Genomic DNA, 16,167 nt, shown 5'->3' with positions numbered 1-16,167 from the left:
ACATGATACTTTGACTATTTAAAACTTACAAAATAGTAGATTGATAGAGAATTATATGAAATTTTTCAAAAAAAAAAATGATTTGATGTATTTCAAACCTTAATTTCGAAGTTTTGTTTGATGATCGATGTTGAATGAATGATATGAAGTGAAACTGCTGTTGATTATCGATGATATTGATCTAATGACACTGGGAGTAAAAATAATCATAGATGTTGAAGATATTCTCGTATTCAAACATAGTTGAAGGTTGGATTGAAAGAACCAAAAACGAATTTTTTTTGGTCTACTGTTGAATGACGTTGATGAATGTGTTTTTGACGAAGATGGATGATTGATTAACACTAGATGATGTTGATCGATGATTTAATTGAAGAAATCTGGATGATCGTTGAACGTTGGAGAAGAAATTTGGATGCTGAACGATCGAGTAGTAATGAATTTGAATTCTTATCAAATTATCCACAATTACGTATTTGTGATTAAAGGCTATTATATCATATTTACAAGTTTGTCACCGTGTCCTTTATGTTTAGATGTTAATTAAACGAGTGACTGAGAATGATTCCTCCATTCTCAACCTTTTTTATTTTCTCAATTGAACCCACCTATATATATATATATATATATATATATATATATATATATATATATATATATATATATATATATATATATATATATATATATATATATATATATATATATATATATATATATATATATATATACCTTAAAGTACTCAAACCCTATCCCCATTTATGGCGATTGACGGACGATTACAAACAAACTCGTTCTAGCCCATTGCCTTCTAGTGATAGTCAACAGGTTGCCTTTGGCCGTTCGACGCCTTCTTCTTTTCCTCGTTCCTTTCAGCTGTTTCAGGTCGACCTTGCCTCGTCGTCTTCTTCTGTTGTTGGTCGCTCTCTTCCCTTCGATCACGATTAAAGGTAAGCATTATTTTTACGGACTTTAAATGGAAATCATGAAAAAAAATATTCCGGAGCGATATGTTTTTGGCTGTATATATTATAGATCTGTTGTTTCAAATTGTTGGTTTCAGATTTTACCCTTTGTTTGATTTCATTTTGGTTTTGTTTATGTTCTTGGTTACGAGATTGTTGACTGCGTCGGTTATTTTTGGTTGAATCTTGGAAGTACAAGCAGGAAACCTTATTCTTTCTGAGTATTATTCAAAGGGCGGTTATAGTTTAAATAATGCTAATGCATTCAGAGCTTAGAACTACGCAAGTATTGTTCTCAGCTTGCACAACCATTGGTTGTTAATTAATTGCTATGCTAGGTATTGAATTTGAACAAAATTTACATCGACCTATGCATATGAATAATGTTGTGTTTAAAATCAAAAATTAAAATGTAACCTTTTCTGTAGTTTTGAGTTGTGAACACTGCTGTGCTTAGTAAGCTAGTATCTGCTCCTTATCTTGTGGACATAGAAGGCTAGTATCTCAATAGGCATTATAATATGCACAAATAATTTGCCATGGGCATGGGCATGGGTATGGGTATGGCTTTCATGTTTTTCTAAGTTTAGAACGTGACAGTTCATAGTTAATGTTAATCTCATTCAATGTTGGATAATAGATTGATGATAATATACTAGATATGGGAGAACTAGAAGCACTGACCAGAACCATTAACGCCTTCCTACTCTGTTACACTTATCCTCCATACAATAAGCTGTTTGTGGGAAGTGATTTTTCACGTTAATTAAGCCTTGTTGATTATGTAGGTAGCTAGGTTTCTTTCTTACAATGGATGAGAAGCAACAGATTGTGGTCAAAGCGAGACTCAGTCTTGGATCGGAAAGTCATTCTGTTGAAGGGTGCAAGGGGGGGATGGTTTCAGAACAGGTGGTGTATGTGAAAGGGGAATGTATGTCCATATTCAAGGAATTTATTACCAAACATAATGTTCCAAATGATGTCCCAGATCCAGATGAAATAGTGTCATCTGAAGATGATGAGACTCCTTCCCATGTCGTCAAGTCAAAGAAGATTAGAAGAGAAAGTAATTGATTAAGAGAGGCCAGCCCAGGTCAAGTCAATTTAACAAGCTTGGAAAGCAGAAGACATAGTAACTTTGGTTATTCTTGATTTGGATGTTGTGAAATTCAGATAGATTTAAAGGACATGTGATTATTGTCTTGTAAACTTTTTTGTTGTTGGAAGTCAAAAAACTTTGATTTTGACTTGAGGTGTTTGGGATGTGTTATATGTTATACTAGTTTGAAACTTGGAGCAATCTTTTGTTTTCAAAATATGCAAGAAATTTATCCAAAATAAAACATTTTTTTCGAGAGGAGTTATTGATTACAATTACAAATTACAAGATAAGGGAATGACAAAGAAAGGTAGAAAACATAAACGTCAAACCAAAGTGTCAAGGCTTGCGTAGAGAACTGATTATCTTAAAACAAATTTGCTTCCTTGCGTTTCTTTTGCACTATACAACAGTAGACTTCACAAAACTTGGCACGACACGACAACACGACACGAAATTAGCGGGTTTGGGTAAGAGATTTTGACATGTTTATGTAAACGGATTGACACGACACGATAATTAAATGGGTAGGGTTAGGGTCAGAATTTTTTTCAACTCGAAGATAACCCGTTTAATTATATATAATTTTTTATAAATTTCATATTTTTATAAATATTTTAAATATTATACATTTGTAGTGGCCCAAACTCCACAATTAAAAGTAAATTTCAAACTTTCAAAATGACTTAATTTTACTCTTCCTCACTACCTATCCCATTTGTTTCCGAACTCTAACTCTTTCTATTTTACTTTCTAAACTTATTATAATCTTTTTTCGTTCCACCTCCAAACTCCAACATTTTACTTTTTCATTTTTTTTCCTCCCCGATTCTTACATTTCAACTTTTAAAATGTTTCAACCCGACATGACACAACATATTTATAAGGTTTAAACCTTAACCTAAACCCGACACGAATCGACAAAAAAATAAATGGGTTGACACGACACAACACGATAATTAAACGAGTCGGGTTAGGGTCAAACATTTTCAACCCGGTTAATGTTTGACACGACACGAACCCGACACGACACGACACGTTTGCCAGGTCTATACAATAGTCACAATACTAATTTATAATCCGTGCAAACTACAGTTACAAAATTAATTAAACTTTCATAGTAAAAACTCAAAATTATTAATCAATTATTTTAAATAAATTATTAATTAAGAGATATTTTTTTAGTTATATAAAGTATAATCGTTGATGTAAATAAAAACATGAAATTATATCACCTTATATTTTTATTAAATTTATATTAATTTTTATTCTAATATTATTAATTTAATGTAATTAAAGTGAAAATTTTAAAATTTAAAATTTGAAATGGATATTCAATAAGATAACAAATGGAATGATATTAATTAAGAAGTTTAATAGTGTGAAAAAAAACCTACATTTTTTTTATTAAAATAGGGTATTTTCACCTCATGTTTGTTCGTTGTGGGAGAGTGATGACACTTACTTTCTTCCCTTTGGCTTTGTATAAGAAGTGCAAAATGTAAATAAGTTTTATTAATGTTTTGTTAATGTTTTATCAAAAATTTAATATATTTATATTGCAATTTTAATATATTTTATTAATATTTCTTTAATATGTTTTTATAGCAAAATGAAAAATTAAACTTAAGTAAATACAGAAGTGCCGCAATATATATAAATAATAGTGTTTATTGTTTTTATATTTGTCATTTTTTGTATTTTATTGTAACATAATTACAATTTTATATAAAAATAAATAAATTAGATTCATGTAAATTAGTGTTTTTAAAAAGTTATATAAGTAGTTCAACATTGCCAATCTTATGGTTCTTTTAAAAATAAGAATGTTAATTATTTTTCATATATTTATCATTTTTTGTTTTTTATTCTGACATATAATTATAATTTTATATAAATTAAATTAGATTCAAGTAAATTGGTTTCAAGTAAATTAAAGGGAATCCTTAGGGTACCAGGGATCAAGTAGGAATTAGGATACCGAGTGTGTGTACACTCGAGCGAGTCTCTGATATTTTGTGTTGTATTTTAAATAGACATCATGGTGGGGACATGCCACAGACCAGGGTCTAGTGAGGGGGTGTGAGCGATGAGGAGCTTCGCCAGATGATTCATGATGAGGTGGCTGCTGCCATCTACGCTGAGATTCCAGAGATGTTCGGGTCTATCAAGACCACCCTGATCGAGACTTTTGATGAGCGTTATGTTGCTCTTACTGATGCTGACATTGCTGCAGCCATTGCGGCCGTTGCTGCTGCCAGGACACAGGGGGTGACGCGTTGCTGTACCGGGAGTTCAGCAACACGAAGCCACCAGAGTTTGATGGGACTCAGGATCCGATAGCTGCGATTAGGTGGATCTCTGACATGATAGCTACGATGAGAGTACTAAGATGAGGAATAGTCTAGCCTTGAGAGATGTATTGATTTAGAGTGTTTGTTAAATACATGATGGCTGCGATTAGGTGGATCTTTGACATGATGGCTTGGATGGAATCGCATAATATAAATATAGAGATTGTTAAATACATTAGGAAACAATCACTTACATGATTTAGTTAGATTGTCTTCATCATTTATTCTGATCTTGCTAATCAACATTAAAATATGTGTGATCAATACTTGATTTTTCGGATTCAAGTTGGCCGCTTTCCAGCTTGAATAAGACGAATGGGTTTCTTTGTACATAAATATTTGATCGCGAAAAGAAGAATCAGGGTTTTGTAAACTATCATAGAGGGAAAAAAAGGTGTTCCTATAATACACCCCATAAATATTATTATTAAAAGTCAACTTATAGTTAACTAGTTATAATTATTTTTTTCAAAAAACAATGTAATTTCAACCCGTAAAAATACATTAAAAACTATGTAGGATGTCTAAATTATAAAATAGGGTGTCTTTTTAACCAACCCCAAAAAGAATATAGCCGATGAAATCATACATACAAAATCGATGGTGAAGTGAGAAGTGTGAAATGCGCTAGCCCTAACTTCTTCCATGACATAGGCAGAGGAGGAGGAAAATAAAAACTCAACGGTTTTCATGTTTTGCAATCGATTTAAATTACAAGGTGTGAGCAACTAGATACATCAAAATTGGTGCCACATGTCTCTTATAACATTAGAAAATGGTTTTCATGTTATATTATATGTTATAATTAGTTTATAACCGTGAAAACCACAGTTATAAAGTTAATTAAGTTTTCATAATAAAAAATCAAAATTATTGATCAATTATTTTAAATAAATTATTGCTTAAGAGATATTTTTTTAGTTATATAAAATTATAATTGTTGATTTAAATAAATAAGTGAAATAAATAACGGTGATTTCCAAAAATACCCTTACATTATGGGTTATGAGATATGTTATGATATGATATGCATGCTAGAGTAGGCTAGGTATTCTTATTAGGACTAGAGTGATCTGATTTGTGATGCCTTAGCCTAGGGATTTTGCTACTAGGAGATGCTTGAGAGTGAATAAATAACAGCGAGGAGCTTATGAGAGATCTGCTTGAGAGTAGACTGTGCATAGAGAGAGAGTAGAGTACTTGGGATTTGGGATCCTAGGAGGAGGACTTGGGGTGAATATTGATGCGGTGTGGACGGTAGTATTGGGCCCGTACTACCGAAGGCATCGGATCAGTGCGCAACCCAAGTAAGAATCCTTAGGGTACCAGGGATCAAGTAGGATTGGGATATCGAGTGTGTGTACACTCGAGCGAGTCTCTGATATTTTGTGCTGTATTTCAGAGAGACATCATGGTGGGGACACGCCACAGACCAGGGTCTAGTGAGGGGGGGTGTGAGAGATGAGGAGCTTCGCCAGATGATTCATGATGAGGTGGCTGCTGCCATCCGCGCTGAGATTCCAGATATGTTCGGGTCTATCAAGACCACCCTGATCGAGACTTTTGATGGCCTTATGCTACTCTTACTGATGCTGATGTTGCTGCAGCCACTGCGGCTGTTGCTGCTGCCAGGCCGCAGGGGGTGACGTGTTGTTGTACCGGGAGTTTAGCAACACGAAGCCACCAGAGTTTGATGAGACTCATGATCCGATAGCTGCGATTAGGTGGATCTCTGACATGATAGTTGCGATGAGAGTACTAAGAGGATGAATAGTCTAGCCTTGAGAGATGTATTGATTTAGAGTGTTTGTTTCACATGATTAGGCGGAGGCCAGATTGGATTTTACAGAGTTTGAGATTTCACCGAGTTACCTGAGGTGAGTCTTCTCACTATACTTTACCTAGAGTGGTAATTAAAGTTATGAGACAGAGTATTTGTATGTTCTTGCATGATGTGATTTCTATGTGCTTTATGTTATGTATGTTACAGAGTTAGGACCGGAAGGTCCACAGAGTTAGGGCCAGAGGGCCCATAGAGTTATGGGAGTGGAGGGTCCCACTTAGACACATTTACCAGAGGGTCAAACAGAGTTATAGCCTCAAGTGGCTAATATGTGTTGTGTGTGGTATTTTGGGGAACTCACTAAGCTTCATGCTTACAGTGTTGTGTTATGTGTTTCAGGTACCAGTGAGGATCACGGGAAGGCGCCACCTTGATCAGTACACACACGAGGAGTTTTTACATTTTGATCTTGGGATGTGATGTTATGTTTTGACTATGTGATACAATGGTGTTTTTATAACAATCATGAATGAAAATGTGTTTTATAAAATGTGGAAAGTTATTTTGAAAATTTGGGTGATACACAAATGAAGGATGTTTTTCAATATAACATAATGACCAAAATGGATGTAACTTATACATCAACAAAACATACCAAAATCAGCCTTAGTGTTAACAATGCAGCCATATTGTATATTGTTTACAAAAGAAAGGGCATATTAACAAATTTACCAAAAAGGGCTTCCTAACATATTTGCCCAAATAGCCCATATAATTGCTTAAATCCTAACCAATCTAATCCAAACTAAGAGGTTTTTCTACAGCCATTCCTATTCCTTTCTTGTCAACCACAATCTTCTTCAACATGTTTTCAGTGATCCTTTCAGAAGGTTTTCTTGTTCTAACCCTGGCTTGAGTTCTAACCCTAACTTGAGTATCATCAACTCCCTCTTCATCATCCTCAGCTCCATCTTCATCATTGTCCACTTGTGATTCTTCAACTCCATCTTCATAGTCACTTTCCTCCTTGTTTTCATTATTGCCCTCCTGTGTTTCTGGTACATGTTCACTCACAAAAGGCACATCCTGGCATGGGAAAAGATACACGTTAGTTATGTTATTTAAAAATAAAATTCACTCTCAATGTTATAAAATATACTTTTGCAGCTTGTTTGGATTGGTGAAGCAAAGCATCAAATCCTTTAAGTTGTGATTGGGTGATATTAAGACACAAAAGGATCTCTGCTTCACTGTACTTTGGCTCTCTAAGGTAACTCAAATCATGCAGTATTTGATCCAGATCATCCATATCAAGACCATCATCTTCATCATTAATCTTAACATCTGCTTCCTGTGTTTCTGGTACATGTTCACTGTCAACAGTAGGCGCTGTTTGGGTGACAAATTGACTTTCAACATTAGGTGTTGTTTGGGTGACAAATTGAGTCTCAATCCCAGGTTCTTTCAACACTGATAGACCCTCTTCCACCACCTCTTCCACCTCTTCTACCACCTCTTCCACCACCTCTCCCAAGTCTAGTGCAATTGGTCAATTCTGGATTCAACATTGGCCTTCCTATTTTCTTCTTAGGATTTGGTGTGGTTTGACTGAGGGATTCTTGCAAGACACTTTACTGTTCCCCATTTGCATACAATTCTGACATTGGACAGTTCTACCCTTAGAGGAGACTTAGGAGAACCTATCTTGATGCTCAGATACATGCCTTTTCCTTTTCATACAAGGCCTTCCTGGCATCCTTCTTTCAATAGGTAGTAGTGGTTTGGTGTAAGGTGTTGGTTCCCACATATTATTGTCATTAACAGGAAGGATGTTAGACTCATAAGTAGCTAAAAACTTGTCCTTACCATACCTTGTGCTGATGAATCTAGTTGGATCCTGTTGTGTGTAAATTATGGTTGCTTGGGCGTGGACACAGGGGATCCCAGATTACTCCCAAAGTCTGCATGTACAGTACATCCCCTCTAAGTTCACTCCATATGAGTGGAAGCCATATTGAGTCACAATACTAAACTCATACATTGTCTTAAATTTATAATACTTACTTGATATCAAAAGCAAACTCATCCACTTTCTTAATAGGTCCTGGACACACATTATTCACCCATTTACGTGCTTCTTGCTTCATGTTAAATAACATTTCCATCATATATAGTCTAATCTCCTCAAGCATGGCCAACAAACGCTTCTTTCTGGCATCTAGTATGATGGCATTAAAACACTCTGCCATTCCATTTTCAACAGCCTCACATGCCATTCCACCTTTAAAAAAATGCCCTGCACCAAGATTTATGCTCCTTCGCCATCAAATGATCATAAGCAGCAGTATTGACTTCTCTGATCTTCTCCATATTCAATTTGACGTCTCCTTCTACAGTTGACTCGACAACTGTCCAAAACATATTCTTGAACTCTATACCACTGAAGACCTTTCTGAAATTTGCATACAACTTCCAAAAGACCCTATCAATTACATTAAAAAATTTCATTACTAACTGCTTGATACATGTATAAATGAAATGAAAAAAAGAGATAATTGAAAACATTACCTTGTGTTGATCAGAAATAACACACAAATCCAAGCCTCCTTGTAATTCCATGTCATGATGTAATAGTTCTAAGAACCATTGCCAGTTGGGCTTGTTCTCATTTTCAACTACTGCCCAAGTAATGGGATACACATGGTTATTTGCATCCCTCCCTATGGCAGTTAGCAGCTCACCTTTACATTGTCCTTTCAAAAAACTCCCATCAAGCCCTATAACTCTTCGACAACTAACTTTCCATCCTTCTTTGATAGCCTTAAAACATGTATACATTCTATGGAAAGTAGTAGTGTTATCAGGGTTTACAGTGACAAATATTTGAATTGTACTCCCTGGATTAGACCTCATCAGTTCATGTCCATAATCCCAAACTTTTACATAGTGATCACTCAACTTTCCATCTATTAAAGAAATTGCCCTACACTTTGCTCTATAACATTTTGACCATGAAACCTTGTAATGGAACCTGATTTGAATAATAGCTTGCATTTCCTTAAATTTCAGATTTGGTTTCCTAATCATCTCCTTCAGAAACTACCTAGCTATCCATGTGGGATCCATAAGATTAGCACTACGGAAATTCCTAACACGGGTATGTTGCTCAACCATTTTTTTGATTTGGAATGATCTTTTAGTGCTCATCCATGATGCCCTTACAACAAAGGGACATTGAAATTTCTCAAGGTCACTTGCACATACAGCCACGAGCCTTACACTATCACATTTCTTGAACCTAATTGGATAACCCCTACTTATAGAGTAGTTTTTCAAACAAAGCTTTAGTTGGTGTGGTGATTCATACCTCTCTCCAAGAACTGGCTTCATATTGTTCCATTTCACCTTCGAATCATGGGTTGAATATTGAAATTGCAATTTGTCTTCATCGTCACCTTCACTATCACTCTGTTTCTCCTATGGTGCTTCATCTTCCGACATTCCTTCAAAATCATTTAGGTTTATCTCAGGTATGGTGCATTCGTCAAGCGCTTCGTCTGTGACAGTATTTAGGAACTCATCTTTGCATCGACTTCTTTGTTTGTGTTTGAAAAACTCATCCAATTCCACGTCAATGGTATCGAAGTCATCTACGGTCTCCATTATCACTACAAAACAAAAATTAATCAAATATTATAAGGGAACAAGATATTGGAGGACCACATGGATTTTCTTACCTTTGATTCTTCTCAGGTAACATTTTGCTTCGATGGAGGGTAAGAAAGGATTTTTACAGAGTAGGAGTAGATGACGGGGAGGTTAGCGAAGGGTGATAAGGATGAGCAAGCTGGGGTAACCGACTATTATAAGGATTACCGGTTCTTAGGGCTAAACTGAGTGTAATAGCCGGTAATTTTGCCTTTTTCATAAGTGAAGTTTAATTTAGGACTAAATCATAAACTGAGCCAAAATTTTGGGACTTTTTCACAGATTTCCCTAAATTAAATGTAGAAGTGCCTAATTTTATATAAATAACAGTTACAATTATATATATATATATATATATATATATATATATATATATATATATATTACTTTTTTTTTGTTTTTTATTTTAACATATAATTACAATTTTAAGAAAATTATGTTAGATTCAAGTAAATTAATGTTTTAATTTTTTTTAATTAGCTTGACATTGCCATCTCGTTATTCTTTTAGATTGTATTTAGTTTTTTTAAATATGGTCCTAGAAGTTTATTCGTTAACCAACAATATTTTGTGTGGGATCTAATATTCATTAAAGTTTGTGATTTCATTGATATTATCAGTTGTCTTTTATTTCCTTGATATAACTCATAAATCTTCATCAATTTGAATTATTCTTATTCCTAGGTATAAATTAGGAAAACAGGAAATAAGTAATTTATGTATGTACTTCTATGTTCTGTAACTCCTAGCTATGGATGAGCATTTGGACCGGGGAACTAGTTAGAACCGGTACGGAAACCCGATGGAACGGATCGGGCCGGAACCGGGACGATATTCTTGTGGACTTTTAGAACCGGGACCCAATAGGAACCGGACCCGATAGAACCGGCAAAAACCGGAACCGTATGTTGCTATTTCTCAATGACTGGTTCCAACATTGAAGACTAAGCAAGAACCGGTAGCACCGGAACCAGTAGAACCGGCGGTCCGGTTCGGTTCTTAATTTCGGCCGACTTTGGTTCCCGGGTCGGTTCCAGTCGGGTCGGCGAGTCCCATTGTGGACTCGGCGAGTCCAATTGGGCACTCGGCGAGTCCGAGCGTCAGGAAGGGCCAAATTCGGAATTTTTTGATATTTATCTTATGGAAACTTGCCTTTATCATATTAGATCAACCCTAATTCGATTTTTTGATATATATGACTATAATCTTGATCTAATTAAAGATATTTATCAATTAATAAAATATTTAATTTCCTTATGTGATAATTAATTAATTATTTTGATTAAATTGGTAAATTATTTTGCAAGAAATCCTTAAATAAATCAAATATGGATAATTATGGAATTAATTATTAATTAAGATTATTTGTTATTTGATCCTCCATGTTTTTAAATGTTTAAAACTTGCCCTCAAGTTTTGAAATTTATGTTTTGTGATTAAAAATTTAATTTAGACAATTTAAATTTCAAACCCTAGAATTTTACAAGTTTAAAATACAACCCTATACTAATATAATATTACAAGATTAATATGTATATATATATATATATATATATATATATATATATATATATATATATATATATACTAAAATGCTAGTCTTACCGTTAGTAGGCCTCATTCACGAAGCCGATCTATAAGGTGGGTATAAGGTTGCGGCCTATATAATGTCGCTTAATGGGTGTACACTCACACCTACCGCTTGCTTGATCGGTGGAGGGTCGTTAGCCGAACGGGTAGGATAAGGCAACCTCATCCTCTCATTAAAAGTATAATATGAAATACAAAGTAACTACATGTTTTTTAAAATTTCCCAATCTTAGTTAGTTTAGGAAAAGTGAATTGATGCAATCCTATGAAATTACACTTTGCACCCTTGCTAAGAAGTTAGTGGAGCGTGTGTGGTTTACCGGCACACTAATTGGTTCTAAGCAAAGGTGGAAAAGGGTGATTCATTGTTTATCATAGTTCGATGGAGCGTGTGTGGTTTACCGGCACATCGAATGGGTGATCGTTACAATGAAGGCACCATGTGAATTTGCATGGTAATTCACACCCGCTTTGTGATCCTCGGTATCCCAGTCACAAACAAGAGGGGCATATCGAGATTTAAACATGCCATTGAAATGTTTCAATGAATCTCATCTAAACCTAGGAATTCTCAAATTCATTTAGAACTTAAAGTTAGGTTTTCATGGTGGAGAATTAGTGAATCGTCATTCACTTACCTTCAAATTGTTTGCATGTTAGATTACGGCATCCCTTTTCTAATATGTAAATATTGTTGTTGGATCCTAGCCCTAATTTTCTTATTGGGTGATAATTAGGGATTCATATTCTAATCTATCTTTGTCCTTTCTATTTGTAGATGTCGAACGCAAACAACGCTGCTGCAAGTTCATTCACATTGATGAGCCTTTTTCAAAAGGTCACCTTCAATGGGACAAACTTTAGCGAATGGATAAGATACATTCGCACTATTGCTCGCTATGAGGATAAGGAGTATGTCCTCGATGAGAAGCTCGAGAAAATCAACCCTGAAATCGCTACTCCGACTGAAATGACCGCTTTTGAAACTCACGAGCGTGATGCAACGAAGGTAGATTGCATCATGATAGCCGCTATGAACTCCGAATTCCAAAAGTCCTATGAGGACATGTACCCATACGAGATGCACCAAGACTTATTGGAGAGATACCACCAAAACACGAGACAAGAGCGTTATGCGATTTTCACTAACATGATTTCCGCTAAGATGGGTCATGGAGAGTCTCTTACCGTGCACCTGCAAAAGATGCAAAGGTATGTCGACCGTCTTGAATGTTGACTTTGGGGAAGACTTGGCGATCGACATGGTGCTTCACTCTTTGCCTCCAAGCTACAATCAATTTAGGATGACCTACCACATGAACAAAGAGGAGGTCACCCTAAGCAAACTCCAAGGTCTCTTGAGGGTCGCTGAGAGCAACTTCAAGGACAAGTCTATTGCACCAACTCCCAATCCACCCGCTGCTCCAGTTTTGGCTATTGGACAAGGAAAGGGAAAGAAGAGGAAGGCTTTGTCTAAGAACTATCGCAAGGTTAAAGTCCGAGATGGTGCCTCTTCTAGTGGGACCAAAGTTGATCCTGCTAAGCCCTGCCCTAACCCAAAGGAGGCAGAGTGCCACCACTGCCACAAGATAGGACATTGGAAGAGAAGCTGCCTAGAGTACCTGCAAGCCATCAAGGAAGGAAAGATCAAGCCGTCTTTCGCAGGTATATACACAATTAAATCTAACGATTCATCTCATGATATTTCTTGGGTTCTTGATACCGGTTGTGGTTACCACATTTGTTCTAATGTGCAGGGACTAAGAAGAAATAGAGACGTGGAGCATGGAAGAATATATCTAATCATGGGGAACAGAAGATCGTCGCCTGGGACCAACATTGGAGTGTATTCTTTAGTGCTTAAGAATGGTTTATCTTTAGATTTGAACAATTGTTGCTATTCGCCAGAAATGGCTAGAAACATCATTTCATTTCATGGTTTGTTTAGACAAGGTTTTAGATTTTCTTTTAATAATGAGATTGGTTCTATTTTGGCTTATCTAAATGGTGTCTTTTATTTTGAAGCTATACCATGTAATGGAATTTATGAAACCGTTATGATTGTAGATAACTTAGGAAATGATGTTTTATGCATGGATTTTTCCAATAGTATGGATAGAGCATCCTTGTGGCATTGTCGTCTTGGACATGTCAACAAGAAGCACATAGCCCAACTTCAAAAGGATGGAGTGTTGGAGTCATTCGACCTTAGGGAAGATGACACATGCGAAAGGGGTGAGGGTCTATTGGACCTAATACATACCGATGTATGTGGACCGTTTAGATCAACCACGAAGGATGGGAACCGCTTCTATGTGACTTTTACCGATGACTATAGTAGATATGGGTATATCTACTTAATCAAGCAAAAGTCAGAAACTTTTGAAGAGTTCAAAGAGTTCAAGAATGAAGTGGAGAATCAATTGGGCAGGAAAATCAAGATGCTTTGATCCGATCGAGGAGGAGATTACCTAAGTCTTGAATTCCACGATTATCTCAAGGAGTGTGGAATAGTTTCACAATTGACGCCACCTAGGACACCACAATTGAATGGTGTGGCAGAAAGGCGTAATCGAACCTTGTTAGACATGGTTCGCTCTATGATGAGTCGTGCTTCACTACCTATCTCTTTTTGGGGGTATGCCTTAGAGACTGCCACCCATATCCTTAACCGAGTCCCTACTAAGAAGGTTGCCAAAACACCTCACGAGATGTGGACAGGGAAAGCTCCCTCATTGGCACATATCAAGGTTTGGGGTTGTGAGGATTTCGTAAGACGAGATACTCACGACAAACTCGAACCTCGTAGTGAGCGATGTATTTTCATCGGCTACCCCTAGAAATCCTTTAGATATCTCTTCTATAGACCGAAGGACAATGTTGTCTTTGTTGCGAGGAGAGGAGTTTTCCGAGAGCGAGAACTTATCAGCCAAGGAGACAGTGGGAGGCAAATCGAGCTTGAAGAGATTCAAGAGTCGATAGATGAAGGAACCTCTACCGCTGGCAATCAACCCGAGGAGGAAACTCCGGTTGAACCGATTGACGAGTCCTTACCTCTTAGACGTTCCGAAAGAGTTATAGTTCAACCCCAGTTTTATGGTTTTCATATTACTACCGAAGGGGACACGTATATTAGTGATGGTACACTAATAAATCTAGATGAACCTAATAGCTATAAGGAAGCCATGGCAGGCCCGGAGTCTATAAAATGGAAAGAGGAGATGGACAGCGAGATCCAATCCATGTATGACAACCAAGTTTGGAATTTGGTTGATAATGTGCCCGGACGTAAGACCGTTGGGTGCAAATGGATCTTCAAGAAGAAGACCGACATGGATGGAAACGTACACACATATAAAGCGCAATTGGTCGCGAAGGGCTTTACTCAAACTCCCGGAGTTGACTATGATGAGACCTTCTCACCAGTTGCGAAGATAAAATCTATTAGAGTGATGATAGCGATTGCCGCATTTCATGATTATGAGATTTGGCAAATGGATGTCAAGACCGCTTTCCTTAATGGGAAGTTGGCTGAGGATGTTTACATGGCTCAGCCAGAGGGGTTTGTGGATCCGAAGCATCCGAATAGAGTGTGTAGGCTTGAGAAGTCCATTTATGGACTTAAGCAAGCATCTCGCAGATGGAATCTTTGCTTCGATGAGAAAGTCAGAGAGTTTGGATTTGTACAAAGCGAAGATGAATCGTGTGTATATGTCAAAGCCAGTGGGAGCATAGTTAGCTTTCTCGTTTTGTATGTCGATGACATACTACTCATAGGAAACGACATCCCGAATCTGTAGGAGGTTAAGTCCTGGCTCGGGAAGTGCTTTGCTATGAAGGACCTCGGACAAGCTTCCTATATTTTGGGAATAAGGATAGTAAGAGAGCGAAGTAAGAGACTAATAGGACTTAGTCAGAACACTTACTTAGAGAAAGTACTAAAACGTTTTAGTATGGAAAACTCGAAGAAGGGAGAATTACTGATACAAAGTAATGCCAAGTTGAGTAAGACTCAAAGTCCGAGTACCGAAGCTGAGATAGCTGAAATGAGCCGAGTTCCATACGCTTCCGCAGTTGGCTCAATCATGTACGCTATGACTTGTACTCGCCCTGATGTAGCCTTTGCTTTGAGCATGGTTAGTAGATATCAAGGGAACCCTGGCAGAGCCCATTGGATTGCGGTTAAGAATATCCTTAAGTACCTTCGGAGGACGAAGGAATGGTTCTTAGTCCTTGGAGGGAGTGATGACTTGAAGGTGCGAGGGTATAGTGACGCCAGCTTTCAAACCGATAGGGACAACTACCGTTCGCAGTTGCGCTGGGTCTTTACCCTAAATGGAGGAGCAGTAACTTGGAAAAGTTCCAAACAAGAAACCGTAGCTGATTCAACGTGCGAATTAGAATACATTGCAGCGAGCGAAGCGTCGAAGGAGGCGATATGGTTGAAGAACTTCATTGGTGACCTTGGAGTTGTACCTGCCATAAAGGAGCCCATGGAGATTTTCTGTGATAATGAAGGAGCAGTTGCCTTGACCAAGGAACCGAGAGATCATGGTAGATCTCGACACATCGACATAAAATATCACTTTATTAGACATTGTGTAGAAGAAGGACAACTCGTAGTGAAGAGGATATCATCAGAAGATAACCCATCAGATCCGCTTACGA

The 16,167-nt window shown here is 36.9% G+C and overlaps 1 long non-coding RNA gene across 1 annotated transcript; it reads left to right on the top strand.

Moving 5' to 3' along the window:
- The first annotated feature begins 776 nt into the window (after nt 1-776).
- LOC145055764 (uncharacterized) lies at nt 777-2,212 on the top strand. The gene is made up of 2 exons (XR_013685335.1): nt 777-950; nt 1,754-2,212. It is a non-coding gene; the product is annotated as an uncharacterized LOC145055764 (long non-coding RNA).
- The last annotated feature ends 13,955 nt before the right edge of the window (nt 2,213-16,167 follow it).

The sequence above is a fragment of the Lactuca serriola genome, chromosome 5 (assembly GCF_051521515.1).
Source record: "Lactuca serriola cultivar US96UC23 chromosome 5, Lser_US96UC23_V15, whole genome shotgun sequence".
NCBI classification, from domain to species: domain Eukaryota; kingdom Viridiplantae; phylum Streptophyta; class Magnoliopsida; order Asterales; family Asteraceae; genus Lactuca; species Lactuca serriola.
This window is presented reverse-complemented; position numbering and strand designations above follow the sequence as displayed.